The sequence below is a fragment of the Ahaetulla prasina genome, chromosome 1 (genome assembly GCF_028640845.1).
Source record: "Ahaetulla prasina isolate Xishuangbanna chromosome 1, ASM2864084v1, whole genome shotgun sequence".
Lineage (NCBI taxonomy): Eukaryota > Metazoa > Chordata > Lepidosauria > Squamata > Colubridae > Ahaetulla > Ahaetulla prasina.
This window is the reverse complement of record NC_080539.1, coordinates 69,263,235-69,276,959: the sequence shown is the minus strand read 5'-3', so window position 1 is coordinate 69,276,959 and position 13,725 is coordinate 69,263,235. Positions and strand designations below refer to the sequence as shown.

Genomic DNA, 13,725 nt, shown 5'->3' with positions numbered 1-13,725 from the left:
ATTCAAACTTAAAAGTGAACCTCTCCAATCTAGATTGCAGAAAATGTGACTTCAGTAACAGAGTTGTTAATGCCTGGAATGTGCTACCTGACTCTGTGGTCTCTTCCCAAAATCCCCAAAGCCTTAACCAAAGACTATCTAGTATTGACCTCACCCCATTCCTAAGAGGTCTGTAAGGCGTGCATAAGAGCACCAGCGTGCCTACCGTATCTCTCATATAAGGTGGAAGGAAAGGGAAAGACAAGAAGGTTTGAACATTGTTTCTATATAAGGGTCTTGTTGGTAAATCAGATAAATTACTGAAATTCTGGGCTATAGGTTCTCATTTTTTCAGTAATGATTACTTATGTTTTTGGAATTCTTGTGAGTTTATTCTTGCCTAAGTAGTTTATTCTTGCCTAAAGAGTGAAGCCTATCAGTCCTGTGATGAAAGGATACTTTGCCAAGAACAGTAGAACCTCTGGTCACAACCATAATTTGTTCCATAACCTTGGTCACAACCTGATTTGGTGATGTCCTGAACCTAATTTTGGAAATCTGGCGCTTAAAAAAAATGGCATGGAAGGGGAAATTGGCCATGAAAAAAAAATTGTGAATTTTTTGGTCGGAACGCAATTTGGTTGTGGTCAAAAGCGTTTGTGACTCAGAGCCTCTGATTGCAACATGCCCTAGATGTCATTATTTTAAGTTGCTCTGTATTGATTTTGAACTATAAGGTATATCCATGATAGTGTTTGAAAGCTTGTGATGCATATAGTATTTGGTGCTGGTCAGATACGACTGCTGGTGCTTGAAGAAACTGTATTGCAAGTATAATATAGTTAATACTTAAATATATTGATACATTACAATCCCCCCATCCCCGTTAATATTGAACTTTGTGTCTAGACTCAGCATTCACCCAATTAAGAATCATGATATCTTGAATCCAAGTATTAGGAAATCTTGCAGTCAAGCCTTTAAACTTTAATGTAAAAGGTAATGTGTGAATAATATCCCATTTCAAGATATAACACTCCTTCCTAAAGGATTATGCCCTAATTTATTCTTAATAAGAAAGGAGTTCTACCTTTCTCATGGGAAATATGTCAGCTTGCTCACTTTCATTAGCTTCAATACGAAACAGGAGATCCAGAAAATAGAAAGCTGTTGACTCTATCAGCTGGCCTTAATTTTGAGCAGACCACAGAAAGCAGAAAGCAGTCTGACTGCTTTCATTGGCCCACATCTCATCAGAACATTAGTCCTAACAAGCTAAGTGCTGGATGATACAATAAAATTGTCTTTTTTCCAGTACATTTTCCTCTTTTTTTTTTTTTGAAGGAAAAAAAAAAGTGTATGGAATGGGAATGTCCCAAGATTCCACCTTTTGGGCCCAACACCTCTGTGAGGCAGATTAGTGAGTTTAATAACTTTGGCTGTCTGACAGCCTTCCGTTACTTACGAGTCTTCAGACTGAAGTGTCAGCACAGTGTTGCCTTTCTCTGCCTTGCAAAGATTGATGATATTGCTGAGATTTGAAGAATGGTCAGAAACATTGTTTGATCCAGAGGTGGGTTTCAGCAGGTTCTGACCAGTTCTGGAGAACCGGTAGTGGAAATTCTGAGTAGTTTGGAGAACCGGTAGTAAAAATTCTGACCGGCCCTGTCCCCATCTATTCTCTGCCCTGTCCCCATCTATTCTCTGCCTCTGCCTCTGTGATTGGGAAGAAATGGAGATTTTGCAGTAACCTTCCCCTGGATTGGGGAGGGAATGGAGATTTTACAGTATCCTTCCCCTGCCATGCCCACCAAGCCACACCTACCAAGCCATACCAAACCCACCAAGCCACACCCACAGAATCGGTTGTAAAATAATTTGAAACCCACCACTGGTTTGATCCCATTCTTGAGGTATTAGCAAGCAGCTGTACTTTTGTTTCTGTGAGGAGTAACTTAAAACCCAGTATTCACTCTCTTCAGCATCTCTTTTTAAAATACCTTTCCCAGGGAGGCTTTCAAAAGAGAACCTTCACCGAACTGTCATCTGGTCTCATTTAAAGACAAAATGCACCAAAGGAAGTTCACGTCATCTGTTCTCCCAGCATGAGTGTGGGGGAAATAGGGCTGTCTGGAGATTTTTAATTTTCTGTTTCAGATTGTATGCCCTGAGCGAGAGGAGCCATGTGTCCCATTATATTTGCACAGTGTTGCACAAAATGCGTACAGTACATATCCAATGCATTAGAATAATGTCTTCATTATTTGACTGTTAATTTTGTTACCTTAAAACAGAGGTCTTCAAACTTGTCAGCTTTAAGACTTGTGGACTTCAACTCCCAGAATTCTCCAGCCACCATAGCTGGCTGGAGAATTCTGGGAGTTGAAGTCCACAAGTCTTAAAGCTGACAAGTTTGAAGACCTCTACCTTAAAACGTACCTATGTGGTAACTCTATTTGATTTTGGTAGTATATTCAAACTCTCTGTTCTCTGTCTATTTATTTTATTTATTTATTTATTTACATTTATACCCCGCCCTTCTCCGAAGACTCAGGGCGGCTTACACTGTGTTAAGCAATAGTCTTCATCCTATTTGTATATTATATACAAAGTCAACTTATTGCCCCCAACAATCTGGGTCCTCATTTTACCTACCTTATAAAGGATGGAAGGCTGAGTCAACCTTGGGCCTGGTGGGACTTGAACCTGCAGTAATTGCAGGCAGCTGTTGTTAATAACAGACTGTTTAGCAGTCTGCGCCACTCAAGGACCCTTATATCAGGGAATCAATCTTCGGTATAAGTATATTTCAAGTTCTATTCCATAGCTACTGTTCTATGACATTCTGTCTCATTTATGCTTTCCAATATCCATTGTTACGCACTCTGCAAACCATACCATTGAAACAGTGGTGGGTTTCAATTTTTTTTATTACCAGTTCTGTGGGCGTGGCTTGGTGGGAGTGGCTTAGGGGGCATGGCAGGGGAAGGATACTGTAAAATCTCCATTCCCACCCCACTCCAGGGGAAGGATACTATAAAATGTCCATTCCCTCCCCAATCCAGGGGAAGGTTACTGCAAAATCCCCATTTCCTGCCAACTTGGGAGGCAGAGAATAGATGGGAAGATAGCCAGTCAGAATTTTTACTACCGGTTCTCTGAACTACTCAAAATTTCCACTACCGGTTCTCCAGAACTGGTCAGAACCTGCTGAAACCCACCTCTGCATTGCAAGCCTCTGATATGGTGGGTGATAGACTTTTTTGATTTTTAAGGGTCTTTGAACTTTTTCACAACATTCATTGATTTAGGGGGAAAAAAATTCACTGTTCCTCTCATCTGGAAACCTATAAAGGTGTTCATCTGTGGCTTTTGAAAAAAGGAACTCAGCCTGTCCCCCTCTTTATCTTTTTTCTAGACTTGCTGAGTATTTCCTAACTGTATAAGCAGGCCTGCTTGTTTAAGGTCACCCCACCAATGGTTTGGTTTGCAGTAGTGCTACTTAATCTATCTTTCTGTTGTTTGCACAATTACTTGACACTGAATCAGAAGTGGGTTTCAGCAGGTTCTGACCAGTTCTGGAGAACCGGTAGCAGAATTTTTGAGTAGTTCGGAGAACCGGTAGTAAAAATTCTGACTGGCCCCGCCCCCATCTATTCTCTGCCTCCCAAGTCCCAGCTGATAGGGAGGGAATCGAGATTTTACAGTATCCTTCCCCTGCCACGCCCACCAAACCACACTCACCAAGCCACACCCACAGAACCAGTAGTAAAAAATTTTGAAACCCACCAGTGCACTGAATAGTTACTAAATCTAGAAAATCTGTTTGGATGTATGTATATGCCTCCAAATAAATTTTTAGAACCAATTGTTTTGTTTATGTAAAAAAAAACCACAGGTAGGTAAACAAATTGTGTTACTATTTACTTCCATTTAACTAGCCACTCAGTGTAGTTAAGAGCACAGTCATTTTTTTTCTGTCATAATGGTCCTTCATTTTTGGGAGGGAGGTCACATTGTTCCAGTTGAAACATATGTCATAATGTCTCATCCTTTGTAGAGGTCTCTTTCAAATAGCACGCTGATGCTGGAAATAGTGATCACGTTACGAAAAAGACTTCTAAGATGGGCTTGCATCACACTAAAAATAGAATACTTGCTATGTGAATACTACATTACCATTTCAGAGAATTAAGAAGACCGTGAAAAGAAGGACTAGGGATTATATGATAGCACTGTTCCAAGATTTGAGGGGCTGCCGCAAAGAATCAGCCTATTCGCCAAAGCACTTGCAGGCAGGACAAGAAACAATGGATGGAAACTAATCAAGGAGAGAAGCAACCTAAAACTAAGGAGAAACTTCCTGACAGTGAGAACAATTAATAACTTGCCTCTAGAAGTTGTTGGTGTGCCAACACTAGAGGCTTTTAAGAAGAGATTAGACAACCATTTGTCTGAAATGGTATAGGGTTTCCTGTTTGGGTAAGGGAGTGAACTGGCATCCTTTACAACTCTACTATTATGTTCTGTTATTCTGTTATTCTTTCTATGATCATATATATCCATCCCATCAATCCCAAAGAAAGTCCAGAATGGTATAGGACTGTGATGACGTGGCACGCTGAGCCATATCGGTGGGCACACGAGCTCAGCTCAGCTCCGGCGTGAATGCGCGCACTGGCCAGCTGATTTTTGGACCTTCTGGGCGTAGATCCATAGATACAGAACAAAGAACTTTCTCCAGTATGTTTCCTTTGGCATAAAGCTAAGATAGAAAAAAATGGAATCATTTAAAAATATAGAAGTCATTCTTCTTTCTGAAAGAGGAAAATAATGAAAAAGTAATAGGACGTAATAAGTTTTTGAAAAGTGAAGATCCTGGCCAGAATGGAAAACCTTGATAGGAATGGGGGTTATTGTAAGTATAAGGCAGGTTATTTAGTTGGCAGAATTAAATAGGTTATTTTGTATGATTATTTTTTGTACCAGGTTTCAGACACCGTAAAACTCAAAACTCATTGCGACTCTTTAGTAATTTTCAAGTTATTTTATGAAGTTTAAATTATTATGCTTAAATTTCATCTCATCATTTCTAAGAAACAGAAGCATTACTGTCCTGACTTCCTTTAACAACCAGATAGAATATTCTTATTTTTCTAAGAAGGTTTTCTTCAATTTTTCACTCTATACTTGATGACATCAAGGGGAAATGATTTGAACTCCTCAGAATTCCATGGAAGTGCTAACATTCCAGTGGAGAATATCCACTCCTAGATAAAACTCTGACATGTCAACTCTTTCCTGGGGAACAGCTGAAGGGATGAAAGCTCTGCTTTTTCTCTTGTTCTCTCCAACTTTCTCAGCTTAACTCACAGTTTCCGTTATGTAATGCTGGATCATTTATTTATCTTAAGAATGGAGGTCACTGAGGTTCAGGCCCTTGAAATTATATGTTTATTTTTTAAACCTGAAGAATTTCTTCTCTTTTTTTAACCATGGGAAAGGCAATGAATATCTGTAATTTCCTCATTTCTTCCTTCCATTATTTATTTATTTATTTATTTAAGAAAAGAAGCTTTACAGATGTCCAAAATCTACAGTCATGACCAATTTCTCTTAGTTTTTTGGGAGAAGGCTTTCTCAAGGATACCATTTGAGACATGGATAGCTTCAATGTCTAAAAGTTGAAAGATTTATTTTTTTAGAAAAAATTCTCAGTTAAATCAAGTTAAAGGCTGCTTAACCCCCTGCTGTCGAGCAAATTAATAATTAATAATATTGGAAGCATTGAGAAAACTTTGCTTCTCATATTAATGTTGTTGATTATGCTTGGTATATAATCCCTTCAGATGAAGCTGTTCCTTCAGCTGCTACCAGAAGCAGCCATTCTGGTGTCGTTCCTAGTGCAATTATCAGTGATTTTTTTGAAACTGTTCTAAAGAGCAGATATTTTATATGACTGATATAAGAATAATTTAATAATAGTTTGAAACTGATCATATAAAATGCCCTTTAGGCAAAGTGCCTCATCAGGGGCGGGTTTCAAAACTCGTCACTACCGGTTCACTCGTGGCATGTGCATTCTTCTGCGCATGTGCAGAAACATCTGGGAGGGTGGGTGGAGCCTCCTGCCACCTCTGCTACCAGTTCGCCTGATCCGGGATGAACCGGTAGCAACCCACCACTGTGCCACTTAAACTTGCCATTCTCCATACCTATGCTTAGAGTAACTGGTGGCTTTTGTGGGGTGAGTAAATGATTTTTCTTCTTTCTTTCTTTCTTTCTTTCTTTCTTTCTTTCTTTCTTTCTTTCTTTCTTTCTTTCCTTCCTTCCTTCCTTCCTTCCTTCCTTCCTTCCTTCCTTCCTTCCTTCCTTCCTTCCTTCCTTCCTTCCTTTTTGTAATTTATCCTGCAATCAACCCTGCAACTTGTTCAGAAGAAATCATTGAGTATCCTAGTGGAAGAGATGTCAAACAACCCTTAAAAGCACTCTGTTCTGCATTGACACAAAGGGGACTGGGACATAAGCCTTCTTCACTGCTTCTATTACTAGAAAATATTGTTCCAAATAACTATTGGTTTGTGCTTCATCTCTTTCACCCTTAGAAGTTTTCCAATTTTGCTCAGGCTACTGTCTGTCATATCTTCTAATTCATTACTCTCGTTTCCTTGTTAAATCACGAGCTTGATTGGCTTCTGCAAAGGAAAGGAGAGGAGTGGATTAGCAACAGTAGTATTCCCTCTTCAGACTATAGTATTTCAGTATTCCGTATATCAGCCAGACCTTTTACAATGTTTCCAATAGAGGAAGCAGAAAATTTACTTCTGGATTTTAGAAAATCATTCAGATCTAACAGTTGCTTGGGTTGACATTTTAACACTTCCTCAGAATTGCAGAGCTTCATACAGAGTATCAATTTGTCCTTGACAATGGAGTTACACAGAGATTTGCTAACCAACACCATTAGTCCTAGTCTTAAAATATGCTCTGGTGCATGTACAGAGGGAACTAATTGAAGGAGGTTTGTGGTTGCCATGATCAACAAAGATCTTCAGGCACTTCTAAATGAGAGAAATTATGTGAATCTCTTAAGACTAGTAGCCTGGGCAATCTCATGGCACTTCTGAAATTTCTCTGGTTAACTGTGGATGGAATATTAGCAGACAATATGGTGAACTATACAGTTCTCTACCGTTTTGGGAGCAGTGTATACCCCAAAATTGGTATATGGGTGAATGGAGCATCTCATTAGCAAAATGGAGTTGTTATAGATCATTGCTACTTCATGTTCCTACCCTCAGGACTAGCATGCTGCACTGAAGAATAACATATACATAGAAGAAAATCCCCCAGTTCTAACTTCAAGCTAAATTTATGGATGATTGATGGCTTACAAGCAACCAATTAAATGTTCATGTGTGTGTATGTATGCGGGGCAGAATCCTGTTACCTTGCCATTAAACTTCCTTGACTAGACTAGAGATGGCCATTACTCTATGCTTACTGTCAAGCTGCTTCCTGCTGCTCTTTCTCCTAGGAACATTCTTCAAACTCAAGCCAAAGAGGGGGAAGTCCATTTTTGTTCTCCAATGATTATCAATCTCTATATCCACCTATTTTGTATCTATATATATCTATATCCACCACATATCTATCTTTATATCCACCTATTTGTGCAACCATACAAACATGTACTTGGAAACATGTGACTCTAAAGAGGTAGCCTACTGTGCTGGTTAGACTGCCAAGGTATAACCTCATCATGGACCTCTGGTGGCTCAGCAGACTAAGTCTGTCTGTTATTAACATAGCTGCTTGCAATTACTGCAAGTTCAAGTCCCACCAGGCCCAAAGTTGACTCAGCCTTCCATCCTTTATAAGGTAGGTAAAATGAGGACCAGGATTGCTGGGGGCAATAAAAGTTGACTTTGTATCTAATATACAAATGGATGAAGACTATTGCTTAACACTGTGTAAGCCACCCTGAGTCTTCGGAGAAGGGCGGTATATAAATTCAAATAAAATAAAAAATCACATGAGACAGTGGACCAGGCAAGATGAAGCATTGCCCTGACTTAGAGTGGAAGTCCAGGTGCTGCAACGAGTAGCCAAAGATTTCATCAACTAGGTGCGTTTCAAAGAAAAAGGCTTCAAACAGGGATGCCAACAGGAAGTGTCTGCTTACTCATCTATAAAGTCTCCCTCCCTTTATCTCTTTTTCACTAAAGAATTCCATATATCTGTGAATAAACTATGCAAAATAGCTTATTACTTCACCACATGTAAACAAACATACAAAAACTTTATGTTCTGAAATAGAAAAATGGAGATATTAATTCAAGGTCAACTTTCTTCTCTACATGGCTAGAAGATTTAGCTGGAATATTCTTCTCCATTATTCAATTTCTGAATACTTAGAAGATATATGACTTGGGGAACTATATAAATGTTACATGTAAAGAATAAAAATAAATGGAAATATAAATTGAAGGGATGAAAAGAACTAATGTTCTTTTTCATTTTCAATCCTATTGGTCTCAATTTTATAAACACATTTTAAGAAGAAAAAGATATTGAAATAAAACACATTTGCATAGTTGAAATATATGTAAATTAAGCTCCTATGCAAATATCAAGTTTATATCTTTACTAAAAGTATCCAAAATCTAGAAGTCGGGTGGGTCTAACATAAGTCACAGGTAGCTGTCAAAAATATTCTCTTTGCCTTTAAGTTTCTTCTTTATGCGGTATGATGATCGCTCAACATAAACTACTGATTATGAGAGAAAGTGTAGGGAGGAACCTGTAGAGGAATTTCTGTATTATGCTGTAATTGTTTTTGGCACAGAAAACCATGTGTGTACAAAATACTCAAGAATTTAAGTAGATGTATCTTTAAGCCTGGAATGGGCCATATTTTTCAGAATCCTATATGTAGCTGCATTTATGAAAGATTAGAATATATGGTATGCATGCATATCAGTGTGTTTTGGATTTACAGAAAAAATGGCATATTCTGAAGCATTCAACTGCTGTAAGAGGCATTCACCTTGATGTGATCCTTGTGTAATGTTTGAAGGATTGCTTAGCTACTTCTTGCCCCCTAGTATGACAATGAAAAAGCTTTTCAATTTTAAATATACAATCTAAACTTGCAATCTTTTAAACTTTCCTACTGTGGGTTTTATCCAGAAACCTACATAACAGTCTGCACCCAATATAGTTATTGTAACATTTAAGCCTGTTTTAAACACTGCAATTACACAGTTTATTTAAATCATAGTCTGAGGTCTCTGTAAATACTTGGGTTTAAGAAAATTTGACCTTGGTCGTTAAATTTCACACAATACACCCAGATTTTAGCTTTTTCCACATCTGAAAAGCCTGTTAAGTTGGCTTATAGGTACAGCCCAGTTAAAAAGCACATTAAAGAGGCACTTAGACTGTCTTGTATATTCATTTATTTGAAACAGAATTGTGATCAGGTAAAACAGGAATTGGGCTGTACATGCGCAGATTTGTATGCTCAGATATGTTTAGAATGTTTAAAAATGCACAGCACTCTCAACCCACATGCTCTGGAAAAAAGTGACAAGAAGAATTTCAAGGAGCCATTAAGATAACTGTGGGTTATATTTTATATATCACCACTATATTTTGGAGAAAACTGATATACCCAAAAGTGACCTAAAGGAATTTTTGGTCTGTGTCTCATGTTTTATGGAAAAGCTTCATAATAGAGAAGCAATTCATATTCTGTTCTTTTTCTCTGCAAGCCCCCTCCCCCTTCAATCTTCCCATCTCTTTTTTGCATGTATAAATAGTCCAGTGTCATGTTCCAAAGGTGCTTTTCAAAGGCAACTGGACTTTCTTGTTTTTTTCCCCCCCTTGAAAACGAACTGCAAAATAACTGAAGAAGCTTCTTGGTCGAGAAGTGAAATGTCTTCAAAGCAAAAACCAAAAAAGTCCAACTGCCTTTTGCCAAAGCACCTTTGGGACAACCGTGACCTGCATGATTGAGAATCTCCATAAATAAGTCCAGTATATTGTAGACATAGAAAATGATGATATACATTGAAGCCAATATTTGAGTGGTCCAAGCTGGAGACAAATTTGTGTTCCAGGGATTTTAAGTCAGATTTGAGTGGCATTGTTTTCTGAATATTCGACTCCTAGGAAATAATTTAATAGGAAATTAGGGAAGTATGCCCTGTTAGATGACCTGAAGGATGAAGTTGAGGTGACACTTTTGGAGAAGGCTGCTAGTAGCCGACACTGATTTGATGTCATATAATCAGTCAATTATTATTTCCAGATTAATATTATATAAGGTTTAAGAAAATGTGTAATATAATTTGTGTGAAAGCACAACCAAGGAGGTCTCTTTTAACACACAGCCTTGCCTTCTGCTCAGGGCACTTGGATCAGAGCAAAAATCATGGTCTTGTCGCTAATATGTTCCTCTCCACTGTTATAAATAAATGATCCTGATCTGTTTTTCTCAGCTTCTAGCAGCTCAGAGAAGCTGAGAGAAACAGATCAGGATCAGATATTTGAATTAGCCCAGACTTGGAGTATTTATATATTTATTTATTTATTTTATTAAATTTTTATACCGCCCTTCTCCCGAAGGACTCAGAGCGGTATACAGCCAAAGATAAAACACGAAATATATACAATTAAAACATTTAAAACATAGCAACTTACAAAAAGGCTGATAATTAAAAATTTAGTTTTAAAATTTTAGAAATATTAATAAAACCCCGAATTAAAATTTAACACTATTATGCCAGTCCCGCTTGAATAAATAGGTGTGTTTTTAGCTCACGACGGAAGGTCCGAAGATCAGGCACTTGACGTAAGCCAGGGGGAAGTTCGTTCCAGAGCGTCGATGCCCCCACAGAGAAGGCCCTACTCCTGGGGGCCGCCAGCCGACACTGTTTGGTGGACGGCACCCTGAGGAGACCCTCTCTGTGAGAGCGTACGGGTCGGTGGGAGGCATAGGGTAACAGCAGGCGGTCTCGTAAGTACCTGGGTCCTAAGCCATGGAGCGCTTTGAAGGTGGTAACCAAAATCCGAAAAACCACAGGAAGCCAGTGCAGGCTACGGAGTAGTGGTGTTACGTGGGAGCCACGAGCGGCTCCCGTTACCACTCGCGCAGAGTGGATTCATTTGTGGTTTGCTGTCTCCCAAGTAAATGTAGTACAAATTGACCTGCTGTATTGGAATTTGGACTTCCCCATGTCCATCCTTCCAATAAATAAACATATCCGAGGTCTTCTTTTCTGATTTAGTATGGTTTGCTAAAAGATTAGTTGGCTGCTTTCTTCTCCTGCTGAAACTTACAAAATATTGCAAAGGAAACCAGAAAAGAAAGAACACAGTAATTACAATTTGAATTACTTTTCTCTTGCCAGACAACAGGTAACTGCTGTAGAATTTTTTTAAAAAAATATGCTCTTACTGATATAATCAATCAAGCTCTCTGATTGAGAGAACTGTTTCTCAAAGCTCATCAAGCTGTCAGTCTATTTATCAATGATATGTGCTTTATCATACCAAAGAAGTCAGCAGAAATTCACACACATTCCCTGACGGAGCTAGATGGTAGTCCCAGTGGGTGTCTTTTCTCCATGGAAAGCTTGGGAAAGCAGAACTTCCACAAGAGTCTAACAAAACTTTGGAAGTGCTAATCATGTGTTCTGGGAAACAGGACTTCTCAGCCACATCAGCCTACTGAGTAACTGGGTCCCTGTGGTCTGTCCTGTTTCAAATTGAAACCTCTTGTGGCTTGATTGCCTCCGAGGGTGTGTGTGTGTGTGTGTGTGTGTGTGTGTGTGTGTAGTCTGAAAAATCTTGACTTTGTTCCAGTTCCAGTTATAAATGTATATTTGTGTCCTGTGGGGAAACTATACATATTTTGCACATTAATCAAAGAACACCAGTCAGCAGAACGGCAATCAATTGCAGCACAAAGCAATCCTCTTTTTTTTTTCTTTTTTGGAAAGAATGTGTTGCATTTCATTGATCTGAAGTGATGGTTTCTTTTTTCTTTTTAAGGATAAACCAGCTCTCACGGAAGAGGGCTCAACAATGTACCAATTAAATATTGCTTCGCTATAAAATTCCAGCTGACATTTTTCAAATAAATCACATTTTTTTAAAGAAAAATATTCTTCCAATAGAAACTGTTCTTTTCTCAGTGCATGGTTTTATGCTCTTCTCTAAATGTTTATTTTCCAAATCAATGAAAGGAATTTCTGCTCTTCAACATTCTGACATATTACATTCAATCATCTTTTTAACACATTAGCAGATAAAAAGCAATGATCTGGTATTTAATGTTAGGCTTGGCCTCCCTGATTTACCCTCTGATAATTGTTTGGGAAATCCAAAAATGGACAGGAGGAGGGATTATCTAAGTAATTCGATTACTTTGGAAGGTTTCATTCACAGCCAGCTATATAAGCCAAGAGCTTACATTCAGAGTTCCACAAGGGATGAACGTGAGATCAAGATAAATTTTTTCCTGGCTAAAATTAATCATGAGCCTCTCCTGGCTTTTGTACACCACGTTTTATAAGTACTTGATCCAAACAGCTTCCTGAATGATTGGTTCTTGAAAAGGCTTGGTGAAATAACCAATGGCCAAAAAACCCCAAGAATATCAGTAACTAATTTTGATGCCTAATACGTGATAAATGAATAGAATGAGCCCGTGTTCTGTAATAAGTGCTATCTTAATGTGTGAACTATTTCTTCATGGGGAGGCATAATGGGTCTTGATTTCTTCCATTACAATACTTCTCAGTTTTGAGAAGTGCCTCAGATAACACCCAGTCCTGATTTAGTGTGTCACTTCATCATCGGTAGCATCGGTCAGTAGTGGGGCAAATGGCCATCTTCTTTACTATGCTGCCTACTATTCTATCCTCTATCTATCTATCCATCCATCCATCCATCCATCCATCCATCCATCCATTACTTTATTTCTCTTTTGCTTTCTCTTAATCTCTGTTTCTTTTGCTTCTTTGTCCAGACAACTCCCAATTTTTCCTCCTTGTTAGGAGAAGTTTTCCCTTCTGCTCACTTGTCTCTGCTTCCTGAGGCAAGATGGCAAAGCCTTGTAAATCCTTTTGCCTTTTTGCTGTAATTGCATCTTGAATTTTGACATCCTCAAGATTCGTCTCATAAATTCAAAGTACCTGTATTTGCATTCTTCTGTCTCTAAGGTATCATTTTGTTTTCCTATTTAGATAACTGGCTCCTAGTTGCTCATTTTTACAACATGCTATTTTGTCATCTAGCTCAAGCTTCTTTGGATTTACAGTAACTTGGTATTTTATGGAGCAATTATTATTTTTTTCTCTCTCATGGATCTTTCAGTTCACAGGGATGATGGCAGATACGCCTAGAAGCATCTTAACATTATTACATTCCTTTATGCTTTAGAGCAGGGGTGTCAAACTTGATTTCATTGAGAGCCACATCAGGGTTGTGTTTGATTTCAGAAGGCCGGTGTAATCATGGCCAGGGCGCGCATGGCCAGCTCGATGTCACTTGGGTTGGCACCTGTGGTGGGCCGAGCACTCTGCCAGTGAAAATGGGCTCCTGAGCTTTGTTTTTGGCTGCGATGGCAACCTTCTTGTCAGTGAAAATGGAGCTTGGAATGGCCACCTGCGGCCCTCCTGAGCTCCATTTTCACTGGCAGAGACACCGTGGGCCAGTCCTTCACTGTTTCCGGGG

At 38.8% G+C, this 13,725-nt stretch overlaps 1 protein-coding gene across 6 annotated transcripts in view; it reads left to right on the top strand.

Moving 5' to 3' along the window:
- The window catches only part of DAAM2 (dishevelled associated activator of morphogenesis 2), a 265,206-nt gene that overhangs the window by 126,247 nt on the left and 125,234 nt on the right, over positions 1 to 13,725 (top strand). The gene's annotated exons all lie outside the window — the stretch shown is intronic.